Below are 26,438 nucleotides of genomic sequence, written 5' to 3' on the forward strand. Positions count from 1 at the left end.
TCTGTCTCTGCCTCTTTGATCACTCACTCACTCAGCGACACAGTCATCTCTAGGGCTGGCACCCCCTGGGTCGAGGCAAAAATGGACCATCATTATACGAAGCTTGGTAATTTCAATGTACTGCCTCCGCCAAGGTGAACTCTCTGGCAGGGAGGTTTGCGTCCGTCCATCAGGAGAATAGCTCAGAAAGTCCTGGACGGATTTGTACAAAATTTGGTAGTGGTAGTAAGGTTAGTCACAGAGGAATGAAAAAGCAATCACCTTCTCGGGCCAATAAGCCTCAAGGGGGCATGACAATCGGCAGGATGTAGCATAAACGGGAACGCCATTTCCAAATGCATCCACATAACATCCCAAAACCTAGCGGGGCAGCTGATCACTGGCCAAAATTTCCTACTATTTGGCTAAAAGGGTCTGTGCTCTGCAGACTGCCTTCTTGTTTTTTAAATTTAGCATGACAAAGCCATATTACCATTGCTTTATTCTCAGTAACAGCCCAGGTGACGGCCAATCAAAACCAACGTGTTAATTAAGCATTACATATTTAGCAGCTACGCTCATTATCCAGGCCTGTGTGGAGGTACAGTGGAGGACACACTGAATCTGTCAAAAAGGCAGAGGAATTGAAAAGAGCACGACACAGTTCTCTCCATGCAAAAGCGATTAGGTTTATTCCAACATGTTCTGGCTTTCACTCTCACGCATATTTGTTTGGACAAGACATGAGGGCTCGTTCATTAAACTCACCAGGCAGGTTAGTGTGACAAGATGGGCTGAGACTGGCCAAAGCAAAGTGTCTTCTCATTCATGAACTCACCAAATGGTAAACAAATGGCAAAACTCAGCTGATAAATCATGTTCAGGGAAAAAGAAAACACTTTCTCAGCCCATAACATCACACTTTTACAAATAATTTGGTAGTGCATATTGAGCAAAACCTGTTCTGTTTACACTGAGGTACACTATATGGATTATAAGTATTAGGCTTCCACTCTTCTGGGAAGGCTTTCTACAAGATGTTGGAGTGTGTCTGTGGGAATTTTTTCATCCAGAAGAACATTTGTGAGGTCAGACGCTGATGTTGGACGAGAGGGCCCGGCTCGCAATCTCCGTTCTGGTTCATCTGAAAGGTGTTGGATGGGGTTGAGGTCAGGGCTCTGTGCGGGCCAGTCAAGTTCTTCCACACCAAACTCAGCCAGCCATGCCTTAATGGAGCTGCTTTGTGCACTGGGGCTCAGTCATACTGGGACAGAAAAAGGCCTTCCCCAAACTGTTCCCACAAAGCTGGAAGCAGAGAATTGTCCAAAATGTCTTGGTGAGCTGAAAGCATTTAGATTTGCCTTCACTGGAACTGAGGGGCCAAGGCTGAGGCCAGAAAATCAAGCCCATAGCTTGTTATCCCTCCTCCAGTAAACTGCACAGTTGGCACAGTGCAGTCAGGCAGGGAACGTTCTCCCGGCATTCACCAAACCCAGACTCTAGGAAGCGGGCAAACGGCACCATCAACCGGGACAAGGGGGCATACACCCTCTCGCACACCTGGGATTCCATGCTCCAAATACCACCTAGGGAGAGGGGGGGCGTGGCCGGCCCGACAGACTCTGACAGGTCTGTCGGGCCGATCAGCTGATAAATGACACGTCAGCAATACATCGGATGACGCTTCTGAGGAAGACTGGAGACACAGTCAAAACTGTCAAGCAGGTATGAACAGCTCATTCTCTTGATTTGTCTGAATAGAAGAAAACACTTATATATCGCAATAGAAGACAAAATGAACTTAATCAGTTGCAAACCCAGACTCGTCCATCAGACCGCCAGATAGAGAAACGTGATTTGTTGCTGCACAGAACACATTTCCACCGCTCCAGAGTCCAGCGGCGTTGTGCTTTATACCGCTCCCTCCAACGCTTGGTGTGCTCAGTGATGTGAGGCTTGCATGCGGCTGCTCGGCCATGAAGCTCCCAGCGCTCAGTTTTTTGTTTTTTTTTTTGTGCTGTTGTTGATGCCAGAGGAAGTTTGGAGCTCTGCAGTTACTGAGTCAGCAGAGCGTTGGCGACTTTTACGCACTATGCGCCTCAACGCTCAGCGATCCCACTCTGTAACTTTACGTGGTGCTGCCACCTGGTGGCCGAGTCGCTGTGGTTCCTAAACGCTTCCACTTTGCAATAACACCGCTTCCAGCTGATGGTGGAATATCTAGGAGGGAAGAAACTTCACCAGCTGACTTGTTGCAGCGTTGGCATCCTATTACATTACTATTACAGCACCACACTGGAACTTAGTGAGCTCTTTAGAACGAGCCATTCTTTCACGAATATTTGTAAAGGCAGACTGCACGGCTAGCTGCTGGAGTTTATACACCTGTGGCAACGGAACTGAATGAAACACCTGAACTACAGTTGTGTCCCAATACTTTTGTCCACAGAGTATTTCTTTTATGTGACGGGTAGGGGGTTAAGACAGTGTTACATAGGGCTATGTTTATACCGCTAAAAACTGACAACCATTTACAGCTCCATCCCTTTCTTGGGAAGAGAAAGTTAAAAAAAAGTCTTTCTACTGTGTTCCATCATCTACTGTATCACTATAGCTTTGGGTGCATATACACAATAGCCAGTACATTTGATCTGTGGCACTTCCAGCATTATACTACAGCCAGTACAGAATAGAGGGATATTGTAACACAGACTCAAAAACCAAAAAGGCAAAGAGAGATAGACATTATAGGTGCAATTCCTTCCCATTCTATCAAAAATGATAAGGCAGGGAGCTATCTCACGGTCACTCAAGTGGTTCTTGAAACTCTTCAAATTTCCTCTCTGCACTTTGTCAAAGTGTCTCAGGACACCTACATGACGAGGATGGTTGAATTAGCCAGCAAGCAACCTAAAATGAACATTAATCTGCAGTGCATCTCACACTGACATGACGCACATATCAAAACAAAATGAATATCTTACAAATAAAAAGACTGGGTATCTTTTATTAAGGAGAAAATAGGCATTTTAATGGTATTTCTGAGTGACGAGAAAGAGAAAGGTGCATCTTCAGTTTGTTTGTGTGTGTGTGTGTGTGTGTGTGTGTGTGTGTCTACAAACAGGCAAAGAGAGATTGAGCAGAAAAAAAACCAATGGAACAGAATGACCAGGAAATGTGTCACAATTAGATCTCTAATTTTCTCATCTTCTCTGTCGTACTTTTTGCCGCTGATTGTGGTCCCTACGCTAGCTGCAATAATTCATCTGCAATTCATTTTAAATTATGCCTGAATTGCTACTCATTTGCTGGGGCATCGTCGCTCTTTCTGGTTGGACGTGAGCGTCATGCCGCTGTAATCTCCTCTCATATTACTGAAACAGGATGACATGGCACCTCGTCTCTCTCATTCCACCCGTCTCTGTGTGTCCAAGCTGAAGTTCTGCGTGTGCCTTGGCCTCTCGTGCTTGAAAACCAGTCTTCTTTTAATCTTTTGATTGACGTGGCTTTGAAATCACGTCTACTGTAACCCTTGAGAGAATGTACGGAGCTGTGACTCTATATTGAGTCCAGATGTTTGCCTACTCATCTGTTTGGACACCGAGCCGAGGAAGAAAATTACACCGAGCACACTGGGAGCGGTTTTCTAGAGCTTTTAATCCTTTGGTGTACCAGACAACTGCACCGACACCACCGAAAAATGCAAGCCCCAGTCGTCTTCCAAGCAAACCATGGAGTGAGATTGCAATCCAAACCAGCCCCAGGAAATGACCCCAAAATGCAAGGTTGTATGGGTACAAGCAGAAGGATGTTAACATCTGATAGCCAGCAGTTCCTCATACTTGGAAAGCCTAGCATGACAAAATGAAATGGGGGCAAACCGCAGTCTGGACTGATGCTCATATTCAGCTATTTGTTCAGCCTCATGTGTTCTCAACTGGTATGAACGCTTGAGATGGTAAATTATGGCAACGCGCCCGGACAATTCCATCATGCTTAGCTAAAGTTGCAGGGACTGGAGTCGGATTTGTTTTGACCGCAGTCGAGTGCTGAATGGGTTTTAGCTAGATGGAGAACAGGCCTCCGTCTTTGTCTCTCTAAGGTTTTAGCCCCTTATGAATTTCAGGGTCCGTATGATTATGTAACGGCCGCAGAGCTTCTCATATTAGCTATGTCCGGAAATGTTCTTCAGACGGATCCAAATCAAATCAAATATAAAATAACGGCGATCGCTGGCGGAGGCTGTCATGCACCTGGGTGACCTGGAAATACCTGAGCGGGATGTCTGAGCACATTATGCCGTGTTTGACCGCGGATCCATCTCAGAACTACTTTTGAGGAAAAGAAGGGCTTTATTCCAAGAAATATATCCATTTTCAGACAAAAAACAGCCACTTGAAATTCAGTAGCCAGCAGCTGAAAATGTCAATGATTTTATCTTCAAAAATGTAAGTGTTATGAAGGTGGTCTGATGACTTATGCCCCCCTCGTTTTTTTTTTTTCCAAAATGTATTTTACTTTTATGTCAGCAATCATTTGCTAAGGATGGCCGTCACTTTGTCAGAAACAGTGAATTTCACATTTTGGAACGAACCTCTTTAAAAACAGCTAACAGAGAAGTTTACACAACATGATGAGGTGTGACTAAATTGAAAAATGTTCTTTACGTAGAATATAAATGTTGTAGTTGGATTGGCGACATCGTGCTCTCAGGTTGCATGGGTTTTTTAGCAACGTATATTGATTTTGTGTCAAGAGGAATTGATGAAAAGCTTAGGGAACCCCATAAAGCAAACAATAATTTGTTTCTTTTGGACTGGAATCCGATAAATGGGGAGTTAAGTATTCGGCTCAGAAGGGTTTGCCTTTGCAGATGGTGGCTGTTGGAGCTCACCATGGCTCAGTTTAGAAAGCACAGACGAGCTGAACCACAATAAATCTATCACGAACATCTTCTCTCTCTCTCTCTCTCTCTCTCTCTCTCTCTCTCTCTCTCTCTCTCTCTCACTTGCTCTCTGGATCTTGCACTAGCCCTTCAAAATGACTAAGGGCACACTCTGTCCTGTGGAAGCTCACCTCAGAAATTGAGGGCATTGTTACCACACGCCCTCTACAGAAATATTAAATTTAAAAAAAAAAAAAAAAAACAGGAACATCAATCATAATGATTTCTTTGAAATAGAGAGAAAATACAATCAAAATAACTGATAACATGCCCATCAATCACAAAGTCCCACTTTCACCTGCCACAGGAACACTTAAGGCAAAAGAATGAAGCTGTCATGACATAATTGCTACAAGGCAGATTTATTAATCTATAACCTTGGAGCCTTAACTCAAACAAATGAAAGATTCATGTATCAATTAATATCATTTGTTCCACTTTTTCTCCTAGGTGACTCAAACTCCAGGAGAGGTACGGTACAAGGACAGAAAAAAAAAGCTCCAAAGTATCTGATGGATCTGAAGTTGTAAAGTTTTACCTCAGTTGTCGCTTACAACACATTACAGGTCATCAATATGAACGCATTCTTCTAATCACATCACAACTGCAACAAAACACAGAAATTCAAATTTATATAACACATTATAAGGACATTAGAGGCATGTTGTGATCAGATCAGAAAATGGAATATCTAGAGATCTATACTAAGTCCAAAAGTACTGTAAAAAATTCAATTCAATAACAGTCCACTATGAATCTATTATGAGGCTGCTATGTGATATTATGAATTAATTCTGTATGTTAATTGAATAAATGTTATTTAACTAAATTAATTCTGTTCTGTTAAGACATAAATCACATTATGAGTTGTGAAATTATTGCTTGTCCACTAAACTCACTCATGTAACTTTGTTATATGCTTTAACACACACACACACACACACACACACACACACACATATATACAGTACAGGTATGTATATTTATATAGATATTTGTATGTATAAAATACTTTTTATTTCCAGAATATTCGCTGTTTCCTCTTCACTTCACTGAGTCAATGCAAGTCAATTATCTTGCCAATTTGGCAGCAATTGTCTATTTTCATTTGTATCTTCCCTCATCATTTACTGTTGAAAACGCTGCCACTCTGTGTAACTATAATATGTTTGGTTCAATTTTATTGAGGACCGTCCAAAGGCCTGGCTGATTGATCGATGTGAGTGATTGCTGCTTTGCTCCCTCCGCTGATTAGTGGCATTATCTTCTTTGAGGGCTTTTAAATGCTCACAGTCGTGTTTATTCTGACTCATAGAAGCTGCAGGTCACAGATAAGACCCTCAGGACTCCTGTGGATTTCATGTTCATTACTGCTTACTCCTCCTCATTTGCCCTTGCAGGCTATTGATCACGGTGACTCCGCCAATCGAGTGATTGATACACGCGAGGTGGGTGGCTGAACTAAACATTGGAGAAGATTGAAGTGTTGGGGAGTGATTGGTGACAGGGTGGTGGGGTAAGATAAAGACTGATGTGACGGGGACGTGACACTGACGTGAAAATTGATGCATTTTGTGGCAGAAGGATTGTATATGTTTATGCCCTGCAAAAAAATCTCCACCTTAACACATCATTTAGTCTCACATTCAGTGTTAAAATTGTGAAAAAAAAAAAAAATCTGCCAGTGAGATGAGATAATCCAATGCTAATCTAAGCTTGTTTCCAGAATTTTTCTATGACATTTTCTTCCTTGTTTCAATATATTTAGTTATTCCCTGACAAATTCCTGAAACAGGTGGGATTATTTCATCCCACTGGTATTTTTTTTTTTTTTTTTTTTTAACTTTTATCACTTCACTTGAGACCAACTAAGATGTTTTTTATTGTAGGGAGTAGGGTTGAGCTGGATACTCGGCTGAAACAAGTATATGGAATGAAACTTGAATATTTTGAAAGAAAGTCTGAATATATGGAATGAAAGTGTGAATATATGGAATGAAACCTGAAGCTGAAACCAAAACCTGAAAGACAGGGGGCCCTTGAGGACTGGGTTGGAAATTGCAGCCGCCCATCAGTTCAGTCCAATTTTCGGTGATGGGTGAGCATGATCTGTTTGTTTTCCTAAGCCTGCCTTTCAGTTGGCATTTAAAGAGTGTCATTCAGAAGGTAATGGAGGGACACTGGTGGCTTTTGTTAGCTGGTTCAGCTACATACGAGCTAGCCAGGAGTTGAACCTGGAATCTTCTGATCCGTAGTCAGACGCGTTATCCATTGCGCCACTAGCCCATGAGAATCCAAAAAATAGACTGTCCCAAAATCGCTGGCCTGTGGTGCGATTACTAAAGTCTTTTTGGTCTAATTTTTGAATCCAACAGGACACAGTGCTCTGCACACAGACAAGATCTTGGCAATTGCTGGCCCTTTGCAGCTTTGTTCAGTGCAAGCATTTTTCCAAACAAAACCAGATGCATACACAAGCTCTGCCGTGACCCGGATTCAAACCGGGGTTGCTGCGGCCACAACGCAGAGTACTAACCACTATAGGCTGAATTATGCTTCTGCATAAGAAGAGCGTACGGGGGTTGTGCGAAGCCTACGGGGGTTGTGCGACCGCCGCAGAGCCTTGCCACGCGCCTCCCCAAAATTGTAATAACGCGGACCCTACGCAGCCACACAAGAGCTGTGATTGGTCCGCCGAAGTACATCATTTCCGGCATTTCGTTGCAACCGGCATCACAACATCCTGTTGTTGTGCCGGCCGGCAGCGCCATTTTTAAAACAGCTGTTGTCTCTCGACTAGTCGGTTGTGTTTGAAAACTTTGGAGAATGCTGGATCTCGTGGAAGAACGCCTGGCCAAGGAGGTGCGCAGGTAGCCGCACCTATACGACTCGTCCTCTCGCCATTACAAAGACATACATAAGAGCAGCGACCATACGTCACAGGGTCTACGTTGGTGGGCGGAGAATTGCTCAGTGTGTTTCACAGAGGTATGTTGGACACACACGTGCTGCGTAGGAAATGTGTGCTTCGCACAACCCCCGTACACGGAAGCATAATCCGGTCTTTAGCCTGCCTTTCAGTTGGCATTTAAAGAGTGTCATTCAGAAGGTAACGGAGGGACACTGGTGGATATTGTTAGCTGGGTCAGCTACATACGAGCTAGCCAGGAGTCAAACCTGGAATCTTCTGATCCGTAGTCAGACGCGTTATCCATTGCGCCACTAGCCCACGAGAACCCAACAAATAGACTGTCCCAAAATCGTTGGCCTGTGGTGCGATTACTAAAGTCTTTTTGGTCTACTTTTTGTATCCAACAGGACACAGTGCTCTGCACACAGACAAGATCTTGGCAATTGCTGGCCCTTTTCAGCTTTGTTCAGTGCAAGCATTTTTCCAAACAATCATTTTTTGTTTGGAAAAATGCTTGCACTGAACAAAGCTGAAAAGGGCCAGCAATTGCCAAGATCTTGTCTGTGTGCAGAGCACTGTGTCCTGTTGGATACAAAAAGTAGACCAGAAAGACTTTAGTAATCGCACCACAGACCAACGATTTTGGGACAAAATCATCATACTGTTTGATCATAAAAAAATAGAAAATTAAAAATTAAAAAAAGAAAGTTATGTTGAGTATGAAAACTCTTGTTCATTGCATTTTACTTAGGACTTCATAATTGCCTACTGCATGTGTTGTATTCATTGACGCACTTATGCATATTCATGATCTGTGTTTATAAAAATCTTGTTCTGTAAACAGTTCGTTTACTATCGTGATCAAAAACATTGATCTGAAGCTCAATTCTGAGGCTGTTCTGTAAATAGTTTTCTAATAAAAAATAAATATAGCAACTTCTGATTAACCCATAACAATTTCAGGCTTAAAATAACATGCCGGTTTAAGCCCCGCCCACTTCTGGTTAAAGCACCACCCATTTCCAGTTAAGGCCTCGCCCGTTCCGAGTACAGATACGGATAGTGGTGTGTTTCGTCGTCCCTACTAGTTGGTACTCTGCGTTGTGGCCGTAGCAACCCCGGTTCGAATCTGGGTCACGGCAGAGCTTGTATGTGCATCTGATTTTGTTTGAAAAATGCTTTCACTGAACAAAGCTGAAATGAAGGCTGCAATCTCTACACCTTTCAACAATTTGCTTGCAATACTCGCGTTTAACAAAACTAAAAGCTGCTGCTGCTTCACCATCATTTCAAAGTGCATTTTTTGACCTTCACCTGATTTAAATGATGCCTGTCCTGCAGCGGTGCGACGTGGAGCTGACTTGCCGTGATCGTATAGTGGTTAGTACTCTGCGTTGTGGCTGCAGCAACCCCGGTTCGAATCTGGGTCACGGCAGAGCTTGTATGTGCATCTGATTTTGTTTGAAAAACGCTTCCACTGAACAAAGCTGAAATGAAGGCTGCAATCTCTACACCTTTCAACAATTTGCTTGCAATACTCGCGTTTAACAAAACTAAAAGCTGCTGCTGCTTTACCATCATTTCAAAGTGCGTTTTTTGACCTTCACCTGATTTAAATGATGCCTGTTCTGCAGCGGTGCGACGTGGAGCTGACTTGCCGTGATCGTATAGTGGTTAGTACTCTGCGTTGTGGCCGCAGCAACCCCGGTTCGAATCCGGGTCACGGCAGAGCTTGTGTATGTGTCTGATTTTGTTTGGAAAAATGCTTGCACTGAACAAAGCTGAAAAGGGCCAGCAATTGCCAAGATCTTGTCTGTGTGCAGAGCACTGTGTCCTGTTGGATACAAAAAGTAGACCAAAAGACTTTAGTAATCGCACCACAGACCAACGATTTTGGGACAGTCTATTTGTTGGGTTCTCGTGGGCTAGTGGCGCAATGGATAACGCGTCTGACTACGGATCAGAAGATTCCAGGTTCGACTCCTGGCTAGCTCGTATGTAGCTGAACCAGCTAACAATATCCACCAGTGTCCCTCCGTTACCTTCTGAATGACACTCTTTAAATGCCAACTGAAAGGCAGGCTTAGGAAAACAAACAGATCATGCTCACCCATCATCAAAAATTGGACTGAACTGATGGACGGCTGCAGTCTCTACCCCTTTCAACAATTCGCTTGCAATACCCCCTGCTTAACAAAACGGAAGCTGCTGCTCCTGCTCCTGCTTTATCACCATTTCAAAGTGCATTTTTTGACCTTCACTTGATTTAAATGATGCCTGTCCTGCAGCAGTGCAACGTGGAGCTGACTTGCCGTGATCGTATAGTGGTTAGTACTCTGCGTTGTGGCCGCAGCAACCCCGGTTCGAATCCGGGTCACGGCAGAGCTTGTGTATGCGTCTGATTTTGTTTGGAAAAATGCTTGCACTGAACAAAGCTGAAAAGGGCCAGCAATTGCCAAGATCTTGTCTGTGTGCAGAGCACTGTGTCCTGTTGGATACAAAAAGTAGACCAAAAAGACTTTAGTAATCGCACCACAGGCCAACGATTTTGGGACAGTCTATTTGTTGGGTTCTCGTGGGCTAGTGGCGCAATGGATAACGCGTCTGACTACGGATCAGAAGATTCCAGGTTCGACTCCTGGCTAGCTCGTATGTAGCTGACCCAGCTAACAATATCCACCAGTGTCCCTCCGTTACCTTCTGAATGACACTCTTTAAATGCCAACTGAAAGGCAGGCTAAAGACCGGATTATGCTTCCGTGTACGGGGGTTGTGCGACGCACGCATTTCCTACGCAGCACGTGTGTGTCCAACATACCTCTGTGAAACACACTGAGCAATTCTCCGCCCACCAACGTAGACCCTGTGACGTATGGTCGCTGCTCTTATGTACGTCTTTGTAATGGCGAGAGGACGAGTCGTATAGGTGCGGCTACCTGCGCACCTCCTTGGCCAGGCGTTCTTCCACGAGATCCAGCATTCTCCAAAGTTTTCAAATACAACCGACTAGTCGAGAGACAACAGCTGTTTTAAAAATGGCGCTGCCGGCCGGCACAACAACAGGATGTTGTGATGCCGGTTGCAATGAAATGCCGGAAATGATGTACTTCGGCGGACCAATCACAGCTCTTGTGTGGCTGCGTAGGGTCCGCGTTATTACAATTTTGGGGAGGCGCGTGGCAAGGCTCTGCGGCGGTCGCACAACCCCCGTAGGCTTCGCACAACCCCCGTACGCTCTTCTTATGCAGAAGCATAATTCAGCCTATAGTGGTTAGTACTCTGCGTTGTGGCCGCAGCAACCCCGGTTTGAATCCGGGTCACGGCAGAGCTTGTGTATGCATCTGGTTTTGTTTGGAAAAATGCTTGCACTGAACAAAGCTGCAAAGGGCCAGCAATTGCCAAGATCTTGTCTGTGTGCAGAGCACTGTGTCCTGTTGGATTCAAAAATTAGACCAAAAAGACTTTAGTAATCGCACCACAGACCAACGATTTTGGGACAGTCTATTTGTTGGGTTCTCGTGGGCTAGTGGCGCAATGGATAACGCGTCTGACTACGGATCAGAAGATTCCAGGTTCGACTCCTGGCTAGCTCGTATGTAGCTGACCCAGCTAACAATGTCCACCCGTGTCCCTCCGTTACCTTCTGAATGACACTCTTTAAATGCCAACTGAAAGGCAGGCTTAGGAAAACAAACAGATCATGCTCACCCATCATCAAAAATTGGACTGAACTGATGGACGGCTGCAGTCTCTACCCCTTTCAACAATTCGCTTGCAATACCCCCTGCTTAACAAAAAGGAAGCTGCTGCTCCTGCTTTATCACCATTTCAAAGTGCATTTTTTGACCTTCACTTGATTTAAATGATGCCTGTCCTGCAGCAGTGCAACGTGGAGCTGACTTGCCGTGATCGTATAGTGGTTAGTACTCTGCGTTGTGGCCGCAGCAACCCCGGTTCGAATCCGGGTCACGGCAGAGCTTGTGTATGCGTCTGATTTTGTTTGGAAAAATGCTTGCACTGAACAAAGCTGAAAAGGGCCAGCAATTGCCAAGATCTTGTCTGTGTGCAGAGCACTGTGTCCTGTTGGATACAAAAAGTAGACCAAAAAGACTTTAGTAATCGCACCACAGGCCAATGATTTTGGGACAGTCTATTTGTTGGGTTCTCGTGGGCTAGTGGCGCAATGGATAACGCGTCTGACTACGGATCAGAAGATTCCAGGTTCGACTCCTGGCTAGCTCGTATGTAGCTGACCCAGCTAACAATATCCACCAGTGTCCCTCCGTTACCTTCTGAATGACCCTCTTTAAATGCCAACTGAAAGGCAGGCTAAAGACCGGATTATGCTTCCGTGTACAGGGGTTGTGCGAAGCACGCATTTCCTACGCAGCACGTGTGTGTCCAACATACCTCTGTGAAACACACTGAGCAATTCTCCGCCCACCAACGTAGACCCTGTGACGTATGGTCGCTGCTCTTATGTACGTCTTTGTAATGGCGAGAGGACGAGTCGTATAGGTGCGGCTACCTGCGCACCTCCTTGGCCAGGCGTTCTTCCACGAGATCCAGCATTCTCCAAAGTTTTCAAACACAACCGACTAGTCGAGAGACAACAGCTGTTTTAAAAATGGTGCTGCCGGCCGGCACAACAACAGGATGTTGTGATGCCGGTTGCAACGAAATGCCGGAAATGATGTACTTCGGCGGACCAATCACAGCTCTTGTGTGGCTGCGTAGGGTCCGCGTTGTTACAATTTTGGGGAGGCGCGTGGCAAGGCTCTGCGGCGGTCGCACAACCCCCGCAGGCTTCGCACAACCCCCGTACGCTCTTCTTACGCAGAAGCATAATTCAGCCTATAGAGTGGTGAAGTCCCGCCCCTTCCGGTGGGCCCCCATGGGACCTTTCGGAGCGAAAAAAATGAATGGTGTTCAATGGACAGAAAATAATTATTTTCTGGTCCCCCCGTCGTTATGCCATGGATTACACCAGGGGTGTCAAACTCGTGCCACGGAGGGCCGAGAGGCTGCAGGTTTTCATTCCAACCAAAAACTCCACCAGTTGATTTCACTGATCACCCTACCCCCGAACAGAGAGGCGAGACTAATCAGTGAAATCACCTGGTGGAGTTGTTGGTTGGAATGAAAACCTGCAGCCTCTCGGCCCTCCATGGCACGAGTTTGACACCCCTGATGTAGATGGTTGAACAGATACAGATAAAAATAGTGGTGTACTTGCTCATCCCCATTAGGGAGCAGAGGAAGGTACAAATGAGAAGGTAAAGGAGGAAAAACATAACAAAGCCAGAGAAAATAGGAGTCCCCAGTGCATGCTTGTCATGTATGAGAGAGATGACAGACCTGCTGCTGCTCCAGCCAATCACTTCAGCTCTGTCATCACAACACTGGCAATCATCGACATAAATACCCTCAAGGCATGATTGGGCCCTCTAACATCATATTTGTACATACTATACGTCGGTTTTCATCATGACTGTCTTTGAAGGATGTGATCCATTGACCCGGACCGTGCTTATCCAGCAGCCCAATGTGATCATGTGTGTACACGTCAGTGTGTGTGAACTGCAACCTCTGTGTGTGCTTTTGAACGAGGCGAGGCTTGACTATGTTGCTGTATCAGAGCGCTTACGCACAAACCACCAGAGCTCATTTACCCTCCGCTTTGATCAGCTCTACCCGGGGATGTGACACTCATTAGCCCTATTGCAGTGTGCAGGGGCCACGTCGGGCCCCAAAGGAGCCATGCAGTGTCATTACGAGGGACAGCGAGAGAGCCGACACACGCACGCGCATCTACAACTACACACGTGCTCTCTCGCGTGATCTCTGTCTCTGGCAATCTCCATGACTTACACTTCAGAAAACACACAGAGGCTGCTTCTTATTATGGACCATTACCCAGCTAATAGCTATGGCTGACCCAGTGAGCCTCAGACTACTTTGTTGTGCTAATGATCAACTCCAATTTCTGAGGATTTTTGCCTAAATTGATGGGTAAGAGGAGAAGCTTGTTACATTTCAGGGGCTTGATCTTCACGCTTTTTGAAACTTGACCGGGCGAGATGTTTACTGCTGCGAATCCCAGTGGTGCTGACGTGATCCTGATGGAGGATTAAAGTGCCTGTAGAGCCAGTCTGCTTTTAGTCTTTTGCTTTGCTAAGTTTGGCCTAACACCAAGCTACTAAGATAAGACCTATTTAACCCTTTCACTCCACTATCACGTCACGCCGGACTTAAACTCAGGTTGCCTGGGCGGTTCGCTGTTTGATCCATCCACCCCCCACCCCCCATCTTCCTCCTAGCATTGCCTTGAAACTAACGGTTCCCCTCTAAACTTAATTAAGAATGGAGTGTAGTTGCATGAGAACATAATTCTTACTTTAAACTCTGGTGGAGATCCCAAGGTTTCCAAAGATATCAAATATATCCTGCAGAATTACAAAGACGTGTATAAAATGATGCACCAGGCAAGTAGTTTTTTTTTTTTTTTTTTTTATGTAATGCTGCAGCCATAAAGCCCTGTCTCCTAAATATTACATTCTTATACAACTAAACTAAATCATGTTTCAAGGTGAATGTATTTGGACTCACATTACATTTGTTTGTAACATATCAGAAGAACGTTTGTCATCACGTAGTCTGAAGTCCATGCCTGAACTTCAACTTCCACCCAGGCGAGTCCAGCACAAAGCAACAGTGGTTTTCATTTTTTTTTGCAAATTTTACATTACATTAGTGTAACAAAGTGTTTTTTATGCATAAACCTAAGCTTTCCCTAACCTAATCCAAATACTTTTCGGTGACTTAAGGTAATGACCCTGGCTAAATGCTGCCTGACATGATATACAAGATATGTTGATAAGAAATGTATTCGTGATACATCAGAAACAAAAAACATGTTTCCCCCTCAATGAAATTAAGGATGCGAATTAGTTGTATGGGAAAATATTTTTTTGGACACACGGCTGAATAATGGAATCTTGGCTTTGAATGTTTCACTCCATGTCAGTGTAATGTTGCCTCAGTGACACGCTGCAACCAGCAGAGCAGATTTTATTTCACTTTCAAGCCACTTAAGGGGAAAATTAAGGGGAAATCAGAGTTTAAACGCTTAATCTGGAAAAGTGTTGATTTTCTGAAAGGAATTAGTAATTAAAAAAGCAACGGTAATTATATCTTTGAAAACAGTTATTCTGTAAGCAAAATTGACGACATGACTAATAACTTTAATTGAAAGGCATAATGGATTTGACTTTCACTCCAGCAGTTATTTAGAAAAAAAGCACATCTGTTTTTGAAGAGTGTGTATCAATTTGTAACAAAAAACACATGACACTGGCGAAGGAGAGAGAGGTAGGTGTGTTGGCGTCTTGACTGTGGCATTCAACAGTACCAGGCTGTGGTTGTTTGTATGAAGATGAAGAAAAAAAGCAACAAGAGGCAAATTTAGGTCAGTCTATGTCAAACAAGTCTGTCCTGTGTACTCGCAAATTACATAATGCTTAAACACACAGGAGAAAAGGCATTTTGTTGTTTGTCTGTTGTTTGCCTGTTGTTTGTTTTGAGCTGTGGCTAATTATTAAAAGAAAGATTAAATTTAATTGTGAAAATCTTCACGCCGTAGCTGTGAATTCTCACCCAACTCCCACACTTGATAAAACTCCCCAACTCCTTTCTCTTTCTACAAAGACAAAGTAAAATGCAGTTCTCCACTTGGTTTGGTTAATCATAACAATAAATGAAAGGGACATTTTTGCAGTAATGGCCTGCAGAACTACGTTTTGCATACAGACATTTTTATTTTCAGTTATGAAATTTCTCATTAAATACTGATAAATAACCTGCTTTTGAATGTTTTCCTTCCACCAAATTTTATTGTATTCATATATTTATTAGTGTTTTTTGAAACAATCGAGAGATATATCCGTGTATTTCTGTGATTTTAGGGATTTTAAGAGATTTTAAAGTATACCGCTCTACCTGTCCGGACTGTGTGTTATTTGTCTGTCAGTGCAGAGCTGCAGGCCTGCCAGCCCCTCAGGGCAGCTGCAGTGCAAGTTTAGATATTCATCTCTCTCGACCGATCAATTAGACCAATCAGTGTCACAGAGTTTGCTAGCAGTCACTTCATCTGACTGGCCAAGCAGATATGAAGCAGTGATGGATAATGGCAGTGGACAAACTGTGTGAGATCCGGCTGGCACACTGTACCGCCTCTGCATCTCTCAGTCCTGCCCACGGGATCTGTTGTTGGGCTGAATACTGTACACACATACACACACACCGGGCGGCCTCAGTCACGTCCCGCACTGATACCTGAAGTGTTTCGCCTCATTAGCAGCTGCAGCCATTGTCAGGAAGAGCAGATAGCATCAGAGGTGATTCAACTTGTTAGCCTTTGTTAGAGTGTCAGCACCCCGTCTGATTGTCGCCCCTGTGTGTGTGCAGCTCCGCTCGTGCACCGGGTGAGAGTGCCCATTCATCTGACCTTGTGTCATGACACAAAGGCAGCCCAACAAGCACTTACATCACTCGTGTCACGTCAAAAGCCTGTGACTCCAAATCGGGTTACTTTCATTTTTCAGGTCCAGTTGAGAGATTAAAAAGATTTTGAGAATTTTGATGTTATTTCACTCTCCCCCTGGCTGTTATGTTGGACAGAAGCAGCGCTGTCTAGTGGTGCACAACTCTGTTCTCTTGCCTCTTGCCATTTGGCCAATCGGTGTGGCAAAAATCATGAAGCAGAAAGAGTCGATTCTAAAGTCATCTCGATTACAAGATCTTGAGTCATTGCATTAAGGTCAACTCTGACTCTGTAGCTTCAAAGAATCGACTCTTTTGCAATCAACTCGGAATCAGTCAGATGTCCGGCTCAAAGGCAGGACAGTTAGCATTTGCAGCACCCAGCCAGTATCCAGCACTCAGTAACAATGAGAGGAAGATAAATTAAATGATAAATTAAATGATATAAATTTTTTAAAATGGTTGAACTAACCCTTTAATTGGTTCTTGAAAAATCCTGCCATTGATCGGCTTAGAAAACACGTTCAAACTCCAGTGCAACACAAGGCGTTCAAGCTGAAAAACAAGGCTGCCTGTTGGGAGATACAAGGTTTTCCTCGACCGGTGATGACACACAGCCTCATGAGTTTTCGCTTCCTTCTGTCATTTGCATATTTCTCACTGCTGTCTGCATGCTGCTCTGAGGCTCTAGATGCCAGACCTTATTTTCCTGCCTTCTGCAGAAGCCATTTGCTGCCATTCATTTTCATCCGGTATGAAAAACATATTCCACTGACATAAAAAAATGTCTGAGTAAGATCATCCACCACAGCGAACATGTGGTCTTAATTATTTTGTCAAAAAAAAACGTTTTGTTTTATGGTTATGCTATTGCACCACGTGTGACCCAAATAGAGGTGTCTGCCAGAAAATAGTCCCTCTATGCTATATGTTTCTGCACTCACAGACATTATTGACACATCTAGGATTTTATTATTTACAGCAGAACTGTTAATGGGGACAGCAGTTAAAGTGAAGATATATTAAGCACTGAAATGTTTATAAATTGAAAGTGATGGAAAAACCAGGTTTAGCCGTGGTTTAAACGTCAAATTTATTATGGCACATATAAAAATGATCGGAGGTAATGTAAACTATTCATAGACACTAGTCAACAGGTTGTAACTCAAATTCGACTTGCAGTGTCCCTTACCAAGATTCATTACTGCTACGCATATCCCTTCATTTGTGTGCGGCTCCCCTCACGAGCACTTTGCCGTGTCTCGTTATCCGAGCTGCAAGGATGACCCGCAGGTTCAACAACCGCTGCAACAACACCCCATTGTGAACACGGGCACGTCAACTGGCTGTGATGTACCGACACGGGCAACAAGCCGGACGGAGCAGAGTCAACGCCCATTTGTCACTGTTAGCCAGGAACGCTTCCCCGTGCTCGTCCCAGACCTCTGGTTTAATTGCGAAGGTGTAATTGCTCTGGTCTTCACTTTGGCACATGCATTTGTCAAACATGGTGACACAACCTGGAAGTGATTCACCCAAAGCTGAGAAGAGAAGAGGTGTTTTTTTTAATAAGCGAGGCAGATAATGAATTAGAATTTAGCCCGAGTGAGGAAATGAGAGAGGTGTGGGCGTAAGAGGGAGCACACGAGACTCAACAAGGATGTGGGAAGCCAGCGGAAGCCAAATTATGCCCGGTGCTGAGCCTGCAGACACGCACGATGCCGAGAAGAGTCCATTAACCTAAGTCCCAAAGCCCGGTCGAGATACAGCGAAAAACATTCTCATTGCTTTGATGAGTACAAAGAATGGGGAATAAAGTATGAAAACGGAGTGTAATTGTGCTGCTATTTTCTGCTCCCTCTCATCCACTGACCCCAAAAGAAGACTTTATTGACCGGACTGGACCCTGTCACCCATCAAGCTCTCGCGGACGAGGGTTTATTCATGGACGCACAACAAATCAGAGGCTCACCTACGTCATCGCAGCGCAGGAGTAATTGGCATTCTTATACGTGATTAGAGACGGCAACCTCAGTTGGCTTTCGCTCATCAGGGGGTTTGCTGCATTCTGTGCTATTTCTGTGTGATTATCTCCCTCCCCACCATTGCAGTCTTGCAGGGAAATCACTTTGGTTATGCTTGAGATGTGCCGTACTATCATTTCTGCATACCGAAATTTCCTTTTCTTTCTTTTTTTTTTTTTTTTATTTTGTGGAAGATGTAAAAAGTTGAGAAATTTTGCATGAAAAATTTGGGGAAAAAAAGGAAAACTTTCATTCTGAACTGCAGCTCTGGCAAGCAACCCCCCACCACCATCACCACCACACACACACACACACACACACCACCCATCCTCATCCTCACCCCCCCTCCCCATACGATTGCTGTTTGTATCTTTGACAGTTTTTTTTCCCCTCTGTCTGCTTCATGACTTCTCTGTCTTTCTACTCTTCACTGCTCGCTAGTCTCTCCCGTCTGAGGCAGATGGTGCCAAACCACACAAACACACACTTACACACACACACACACACACAAAAGAGAAGAGAGATATATGTTGAGGCATGCACATGAGCACAGATGAGCAATTACCTCCCGTGCCTGCACAGCACACCGTATATAAATAAATCTGTTTTGCAAAACTGAAAGCACACTCACAGCAGGCTCGGTTTGACACCTCACTGCTATCTAGTTATTTCACCCTGAGCTATATAATGACATATAATGTTTTTTTTCCCCTTTTGGTGAGCATTTGCCAGCAACTTTGAATATGCTTAAAAAAAAAAAAGACTATTTTCTGCTTGAACGCTCATGCTAATTTCCTTGATGACTTAGTGCTAACTTCAACTCAACGCTATGAAACACAAGTCGCTCCGAGGCGAGTCGTAGATGCGGACGGACGTAAATGAGGCGCCCGAACAAGCGGAGCGTCCGGTCCTAAATGGCAAGCAGCTCTCCCCGTGCAGCGAGAATCCACGGCTGGGTGGCTGGCACTTGGCATGTTGACAGCAACCTGGAGACCAAGGAGCAGCTGGATTGCCTTTATTGCTGAGGGAGCTGCTGTTGTGCTGTTGTGGTGTTTCTTTGTTTTTGTGTGTGTGTGTGTGTGTGTGTGTGTGTGTGTGGCCCCAAAACAAGCTACAGAATTATCTGTTCCAGTGTGACTTGTAATCTGTATCTTTTCTAAGCCATTTTAAATCCATGTTAAGCTATTTTGTCTACATTCCTTTCTTGTTCCCAAAGTCTGAGCAGATGATGAATTAATTTCAGATCTCTCTCTCTTTCTCTCTCTCTCTCTCTCTCTCTCTCTCTCTCTCTCTCTCTCTCTCTCTCTCTCTCTCTGCCTTTTTGTGTTTCTGTGCATGTGCAAGAAAAATGCCCAAGTGTTCTTATTATGTTGATTTAAATGTTTCTTTACCATGTGCTATGTTATTGTGCACTGGATGTGGTCATTAGTGTCATTTTGTTGCATTATTTGTGATGACAAACTGGAATCCTAGTAGAAGTTAGTGTGGACTGTCGCCATCATAAAAACTATAGTGTACATAGCAATCTGATTTTTTAAAATTTTTTATTTAGCGTCAAAATAACGCATTTTTTAAAATTCGAAAAATCCACCTTTCAACCGCCCCAAAGCTTGAACCAGTTATTCTGAATGCTTGGTCCATTTATTACAACTTCTCCACATTTTGCATTGCAAACCATTTTTGCAAGTGGTTTCCAGGGACTATTTTCTGGCAGCGAGACCGTTTCACACCCAGTTTCAAGTCAGACAGAGCTGCTGCTTTTGGGAAAACCAATGTGGACAACTTTATTATGGTGATGGACTACTGGTGTGGAGAAAGTTTGAAGTCTCTGAAAGTTCATTTTCATATCATAGCGGAATGAATGGAAACCAATGGCTGTAGAAAAATTATATTGGGTTCTAAACTACGACTACTTGCTTTGGGAAACGATTAGCAGAATCATGAAGTTGATATATTTTGTAGATATTCCACTGAACGTGAAAAATCACTGGTATAGTCGTTTAAACACCCGTCTCTTCACCTCGCCTGCCTGTCTTCATTTACATCTCCTCTGTTGTGTTTGGTTAAGATTTAATAAGGCATAATGGCTTTTACCTGGATTTACCTCCTCATATTTTGTACATTCAGTGTATATCTCACACACAGGGGAATTACGGAGGGACTGAGAGGGAAGGAGAAGGGAGGACTAGGAGAACAGAATGACGTCTCACATCACTGTCACCTGATTAGCGCTGATGAGCATTTAATGACCCTTTAAACAGACTTGTTTAGTTGAGGGATGAGAGGACAGCGGGGGAGCGGGGAGAGGAGGAGCAGAGGGACTGAGTGAGGGGGAAAAAAACACGGGAATTAAAAGAAAGCCTAAACTGAAGAGGCTAAGGGAGAGATATAAAGAGTTATTGAGCTTCTTAACCCCGGATGCTGACATCTCATCACGCAGCAGGAGACAGGAGAAGGGAGTACAGGCTAATTGACGCGGTAATAAATCTAAATCGCATTTGTCCTGCCTCGACATCAATCACAGCCGCCATGCAGCCTCTAACTAGGCGAGGACTCAAGTGAGGTGATGAAGGAGAAAGCACACAAAGTTCATAAGTGACCTGAAGACACCGCCGTAACTCATCCGTTGTAGGTTCTGTGGCGTAATCAGCGACACAAGCCCACTCAGGAAGGTGCCAACATCATCACTGTGTATGTCACCGGCACACCCACAGACATGTTCACAGGCTTTTTCTCAAGGTACAGTCACCTTGCCATGTGGGCGTTTAGATACAAAGGATGCAGAGCTGAATGCAATGCAGGAAAGTATGGATGAAAATCAATGGTGCAGACCTCAGCATGCTGTCCTTCATGGAGATGCTCTGTACACCATACATTATGAGAGAAAACCTGTAATACAATGCAGAAACATGTGACACTAAAGGTTTTATATAATGTAGGTGTATGTCAAATATCAACCTGGACTGGTAGCCTAAAGGATAAAAAGCAGCGACAAGTAGAAAATCTGTTAACAGAGAGCTGTTGCAAAGTTCAGTGTTTAATGAATATAAGGATGAAACATGGACTGAATTGTATAAGCTGGAAATGAAATATGACGACATTATAAGAAACAAAATTGAATACAAACTAAGAAGAGCAAAGCTGAATTTCTATGAATATGGTTATCGGGCAGGGAAGCTGCAAGACTTAAAAAAAAAAAACGGGTCAGTCGTTCAAAAAAATTAAATCGGGATAAAAGTGATCCAGATTGGTTCAAATCTTGAAAACAGATGGTTCAAGAAATAGAAAAAAAAAGGGATTCTGCAATTGGATTTGACCCCATAATCCAATCTTGGTTTTGATCCGGTCAAACCTTCAGCTTATGTTGTTCAAAAGTTTTAGGATTGACATTTGATCCTAAAAAGCTGCATTATTCTGGTCCCAGGAGAAGGGTGGATTCAGTGTGGATTACAGGAGCAGAATATAGTAAACCTAATTTAAAACATTTGTATCATGTAGTGTATATGTACACATTCATTTTTAATTTGCACTTGATTTGTTAAACCTGACACTGCGTCTGGTGGCCATGTTGTGAAGCACAAACCTGGGCGAATGCTGTGCTGCCCGCTCCCTGTGGCTCCACTCGCAGGTCGCTGAGGCATGCAGAGCGCCTCCTCACAACTCCATTTCAACACTCAGTCACACATCTTGTACTGCAGTGAGCAGTGCTGAGGCGTGCCTGTACAGGGGTGTTCACCACAAGAAAAGGGGTCATCAGCCTTGATAGCAGTGGATAGGCACTTTCTCCTAACATGAGACCATCTGGTCCTGGTATAGAGCTCCTCTTCCTCAGGACAGACCCCGGCCACTGCAAAGGCCACTAACATCACCGCTTCAGAATACTGGTATCATCATAAATTAAGAATATTTAATGTACTTTTACTGTCTACCTATTGGACATTTATAATTTCTAATGAGTTAAAACACGTGCAAATTATAAACAAGTTTGTGAATAGCTTTTTTGTGGGTCAGATGACTGTTTAAAAGAAAATGCCAAGTTTTTTTTATTGTTTTATTTTCTCTGTCTTTCAGATGCAAACTTATAGTAACCCTACGCTATTCTACCTGTTATTATATAGCTTATATTGCACTATTAAGTCCCATTTAGAGCACTTTTTACCCAGATCTAGTAATCCTGAAAAGTCTGTGTCTGAATCAGATTTATCCAATCCAATGTTGCTTTGAAAAAACGGCATAAAGGTAAGAAAGATTATACTTTTATCCAGATGAAATCTTTTGAACAACTGGCCCCAGATGACTATTCCACATCCTGTATGAAAATGTCAAATAATTCAATCACCACTGATCCAGACCAAATCAATAAAACCTTTGGAGAGTTTTATGAAAATCTCTGCAAGTCAGACGTGATGATGAACCGGAGTCAATACAAGCATTCTTTAAAACTGACAATCTTCCTTGTTTATCTGAGGAAGAAAATAATTTGATGTAAACAAAACCACTGAAAAAACAGAAAACCAGCAGTCATCAGATAATTCAAGGAAGGTATTCAGTATTATACAATGTGTAAAAAGGCTCCAGTATCCAGCAGCACTTGTCACTGTGGAGGCAGAAAAAGCCTTTGAGCGAATGCAGTGGCCCTCCTTGTTTAGTACACTGTAGAAATATGGGTTTGGTCAAAATTTTCATGCAGTGGCTATGCAGAGGCTATGTACAGCTTAATTAAGTAACAGGACTTTGTGAATGTTTGAGCATTTCAGTGTGGAAAACTGCGGGAAAGCAAAAAGTGTGGTATAGCGTGGATGGAGGAGCCAAAGGGCGTTTTCAGATTTACCTGGCTTGGAGTGGACATTGTGGCAGAATGAACATCTTAATTTGCGGAAATGTTCGCATGTGATAACGTACATTATTTCAAGCGGCAATAAAGTTGTTTCCGCCCGGTTTCGAACCGGGGACCTTTCGCGTGTGAGGCGAACGTGATAACCACTACACTACGGAAACCTGCGTGTTGAAAACCGCAATCAAGAAAGTATATATTCATCTCTGTTGAGGAAGAAAGCCCACCGAAGAGATCTTGACAATGGCCCCGCTTGCCATAGATATCTATAATAAAGGCTAGATGTCTCGTCCGTGCTGTCGGCCAATTTCTACCGATTTTCAAACGGTTTGGTTTGTTATAAACGTCAGAGGTGTAGTTATAAAACTGCACTTATGGCTAATTATGTTACACTTCCTGTCAAACATCCAGAATTGTAGCCACGTTAATAACGTGTGTAAGAAACCAAACCGTTTGTAAATCCGTCAAGATTTCAGCGAGATAAGAGTATTTACGTTTGTGCAGATCACTCACCTTCCCTCAGGTACCACAGATTCCGCCAGAGAGCTTGCCTGTGGTAAGATGGCCGCCGGTGATAACGTTAGAGACTACATGTTAAGACATCTAGCCTTATCATAGATATCTATGCCGCTTGCAACGAGGATGTCACAACTTGGGCCAACTTCAGGTTGATGGAGAAGTCCCGCCCTGCCTGATGAAATATGATTTCTGCAAACTGGCTGTTGCATTAATAAATTTAAAAAAAAAAAAAAAAAAAGCATGTTGCATTGGCCGGGAATCGAACCCGGGCCTCCCGCGTGGCAGGCGAGAATTCTACCACTGAACCACCAATGCTACGACGAAGAGCATCGGAGAGAGGGAGTACACAATGGCGTAGCAAAGCAATCAGTGTCTGCTTATTCTTATAAGATTATATCAGAACTTATTAATTAATTAAATTTTGTTTATTTATTTATTTATTTGGTTGTTTATTTGTTTATGTCTTTACTTATTTATTTACTTATGTATTTCTTTATTTTTACAGAAGATAATATGCGCCATTCCTGATAATCTACAAAACCAAATTTCATGTCTTCTGCCCCTTGGCCCTTGCAGGCTGAGGTTACAGTTGGTCTGCATTCATTTCTTCAGTATGGCTTGCTGCGTGTTTTCAAATGAGATTTTCACCTCTTCCAATGAGAAAAGGAAGCTCGTCTCCCCGTCGGGGAATTGAACCCCGGTGTCCCGCGTGACAGGCGGGGATACTAACCACTATACTAACGAGGAGCGGTGACACTCGAGGAGGCCAGGTATCGTCTCACAGCTCATTCAAATATGATTCCAGTCATTCCTCTGCAAGTTTTCGTTCAGGTAGACCACGTCCACACTGCACCGCGTTACTTTGCAATCTGTCAACACGGGCCTGGCGTTTTTAGGTGGATGGGGTGAACGGAGCTTTGTGAAAACGATGCTATAAGATCGCCATGTGACCTAACAAATGCTTCTGCATCGGGTTATTGGGCGGAGGCTCTGTACAGGTTAAGTACATAGCCGGGTTTTGCTGGACGCAGCGGTGTATGGCAAAACAGTTCAGCCGGAATCAGCTTTTGCTGCAGTGCAACCCAAAGTCATGCTGCATTGGCCAACCGCTTAGCTGGCAAACACCCAGCAGGCAGACAGCGGACAGATGGGCAAAGTTTAGTTGCTTCCACTGGGAGGCCCCAGTAAGATTGCTCTGGAAAAAAAAAAAAAAAAAAGAAAAAGAAATCAGTAAGTAGATGGCGCTTTCGTTTCTTGGTCTTCCAAACGCTGGCAGGAGTCTTGTAATTACACATCTACCAGGCTATCAGCATTTATTGATTTATTTATTTTTATTGATTTATTTATTTACTCATTTATTTATTTTGTAAAAGGCAGTATGTACCAGTCCTGATAATCTACTAAACCAAAATTCGCGTCTTCAACCCCTTTTGCCCTTGCAGACTGAGGTCAGTAAGAGTCGGTCTACATTCATTTCTTCAGCATGGCTTGCTGCGTGTTTTCAGGTCAGATGTTCAGGAAAAAAAAAAAAAAAAAAAAAAAAAAGAAGCTGCTCTCCCCGTCGGGGAATTGAACCCCGGTCTCCCGCGTGACAGGCGGGGATACTAACCACTATACTAACGAGGAGCCATGTGATTAGGCGGGGCCAGGTCTGGTCTTAAAGCTCATTCAAATCCGCCTCCAGTCATTTTCTCCAAGTTTATATCCAGGCAGGCCACGTCCACACAAACGCATCTCCTTTCCTACGATTTAGCCGTCCATCCTCCACGAAGCCGGCATCTGTGGAAATCTGACAACACGGGCCTGGCGTTTTTGGGTGAATGGGGTAAACGGCGCTTTCTGAAAACGATGCCATACACACTGCAGCATCTTGTGTGTACGGAATACTAGAATTAAATGGAAACACACAGAAATACAATATTTAGGATTAAGAATTACAACCAATTTTATCAAACATGAGATGTAACTCTCACTCAATTATTTTATAAAATAAAGTCAAATATTGAATGATTTTGTCAGATCTTCCCATGTGGGATTGTGTGAACATAGTAAAGATAAATATGCTTCCTATACTGTCAATCACATTCTAAGGACACTGCCTGTTGCAATAAATAAATAATAGTAATAATAATAAAATAAACACTTGGTTTGAAGATGAGCATCAAACAATCTCTAGTTTTCTTTGGTTTGGCGAAAAAGCAAGATGTTCATACCTAAGGATGATGAGTTCAAACAAAAAGGGTGAACTACAGTTACCTAACTTCTTCCATTATTACTTCTAATTTGGCTGTCAGCAAGTCTGTGATTTAAGTGAAAAAATGTCATTGCAGATATTTTCAATTGCAGTTTTGATGTTTTTATAGAAAAAAATGAGTTTTGACCTGGCATTTTAGGCTAAAACTCCCGTCTATTAAATTACATTTGTCTCAGAAGTTAAGGGCATAAAGGCAACAGCCAGTTGAATACGATGCGTTTCTTCACCCAGTAACAGGTTCCACGTCACGTGCACATCGAGGAAAGGCTGTCAGTCAGCGGCAGATGGGAACAGATGGGAACAAAGCCACCTGCTTTATTTTAAACCCTTCCTTTGTTCAGAGGTCCTCCCTTTCCCTTTCATACCTGCATGTACAGGTTTTGCTTGACCGGCATCCAATTGCGCACATAAATGCAGGGCGGGAACACAAC

At 43.6% G+C, this 26,438-nt stretch overlaps 14 non-coding genes across 14 annotated transcripts; 8 read left to right on the plus strand and 6 right to left on the minus strand.

Moving 5' to 3' along the window:
* Positions 1-7,137: 7,137 nt before the first annotated feature.
* On the minus strand, positions 7,138-7,210 carry trnar-acg (transfer RNA arginine (anticodon ACG)). The gene has a single exon. It is a non-coding gene; the product is annotated as a tRNA-Arg (tRNA).
* Positions 7,211-8,080: 870 nt separating this feature from the next.
* On the minus strand, positions 8,081-8,153 carry trnar-acg (transfer RNA arginine (anticodon ACG)). Its single transcript has one exon. It is a non-coding gene; the product is annotated as a tRNA-Arg (tRNA).
* A 1,045-nt stretch (positions 8,154-9,198) lies between these two features.
* trnah-gug (transfer RNA histidin (anticodon GUG)) lies at positions 9,199-9,270 on the plus strand. Its single transcript has one exon. It is a non-coding gene; the product is annotated as a tRNA-His (tRNA).
* Positions 9,271-9,491: 221 nt separating this feature from the next.
* On the plus strand, positions 9,492-9,563 carry trnah-gug (transfer RNA histidin (anticodon GUG)). The gene has a single exon. It is a non-coding gene; the product is annotated as a tRNA-His (tRNA).
* Positions 9,564-9,757: 194 nt separating this feature from the next.
* trnar-acg (transfer RNA arginine (anticodon ACG)) lies at positions 9,758-9,830 on the plus strand. Its single transcript has one exon. It is a non-coding gene; the product is annotated as a tRNA-Arg (tRNA).
* A 315-nt stretch (positions 9,831-10,145) lies between these two features.
* Positions 10,146-10,217, plus strand: trnah-gug (transfer RNA histidin (anticodon GUG)). Its single transcript has one exon. It is a non-coding gene; the product is annotated as a tRNA-His (tRNA).
* A 195-nt stretch (positions 10,218-10,412) lies between these two features.
* trnar-acg (transfer RNA arginine (anticodon ACG)) lies at positions 10,413-10,485 on the plus strand. Its single transcript has one exon. It is a non-coding gene; the product is annotated as a tRNA-Arg (tRNA).
* Positions 10,486-11,355: 870 nt separating this feature from the next.
* On the plus strand, positions 11,356-11,428 carry trnar-acg (transfer RNA arginine (anticodon ACG)). The gene has a single exon. It is a non-coding gene; the product is annotated as a tRNA-Arg (tRNA).
* A 309-nt stretch (positions 11,429-11,737) lies between these two features.
* Positions 11,738-11,809, plus strand: trnah-gug (transfer RNA histidin (anticodon GUG)). Its single transcript has one exon. It is a non-coding gene; the product is annotated as a tRNA-His (tRNA).
* Positions 11,810-12,004: 195 nt separating this feature from the next.
* Positions 12,005-12,077, plus strand: trnar-acg (transfer RNA arginine (anticodon ACG)). Its single transcript has one exon. It is a non-coding gene; the product is annotated as a tRNA-Arg (tRNA).
* Positions 12,078-23,325: 11,248 nt separating this feature from the next.
* Positions 23,326-23,398, minus strand: trnav-cac (transfer RNA valine (anticodon CAC)). The gene has a single exon. It is a non-coding gene; the product is annotated as a tRNA-Val (tRNA).
* A 599-nt stretch (positions 23,399-23,997) lies between these two features.
* On the minus strand, positions 23,998-24,068 carry trnag-gcc (transfer RNA glycine (anticodon GCC)). Its single transcript has one exon. It is a non-coding gene; the product is annotated as a tRNA-Gly (tRNA).
* A 360-nt stretch (positions 24,069-24,428) lies between these two features.
* On the minus strand, positions 24,429-24,500 carry trnad-guc (transfer RNA aspartic acid (anticodon GUC)). Its single transcript has one exon. It is a non-coding gene; the product is annotated as a tRNA-Asp (tRNA).
* Positions 24,501-25,307: 807 nt separating this feature from the next.
* trnad-guc (transfer RNA aspartic acid (anticodon GUC)) lies at positions 25,308-25,379 on the minus strand. Its single transcript has one exon. It is a non-coding gene; the product is annotated as a tRNA-Asp (tRNA).
* Positions 25,380-26,438: the final 1,059 nt, after the last annotated feature.

The sequence above is a fragment of the Myripristis murdjan genome, chromosome 19 (assembly GCF_902150065.1).
Source record: "Myripristis murdjan chromosome 19, fMyrMur1.1, whole genome shotgun sequence".
Classification (NCBI taxonomy): Eukaryota; Metazoa; Chordata; class Actinopteri; order Holocentriformes; family Holocentridae; genus Myripristis; species Myripristis murdjan.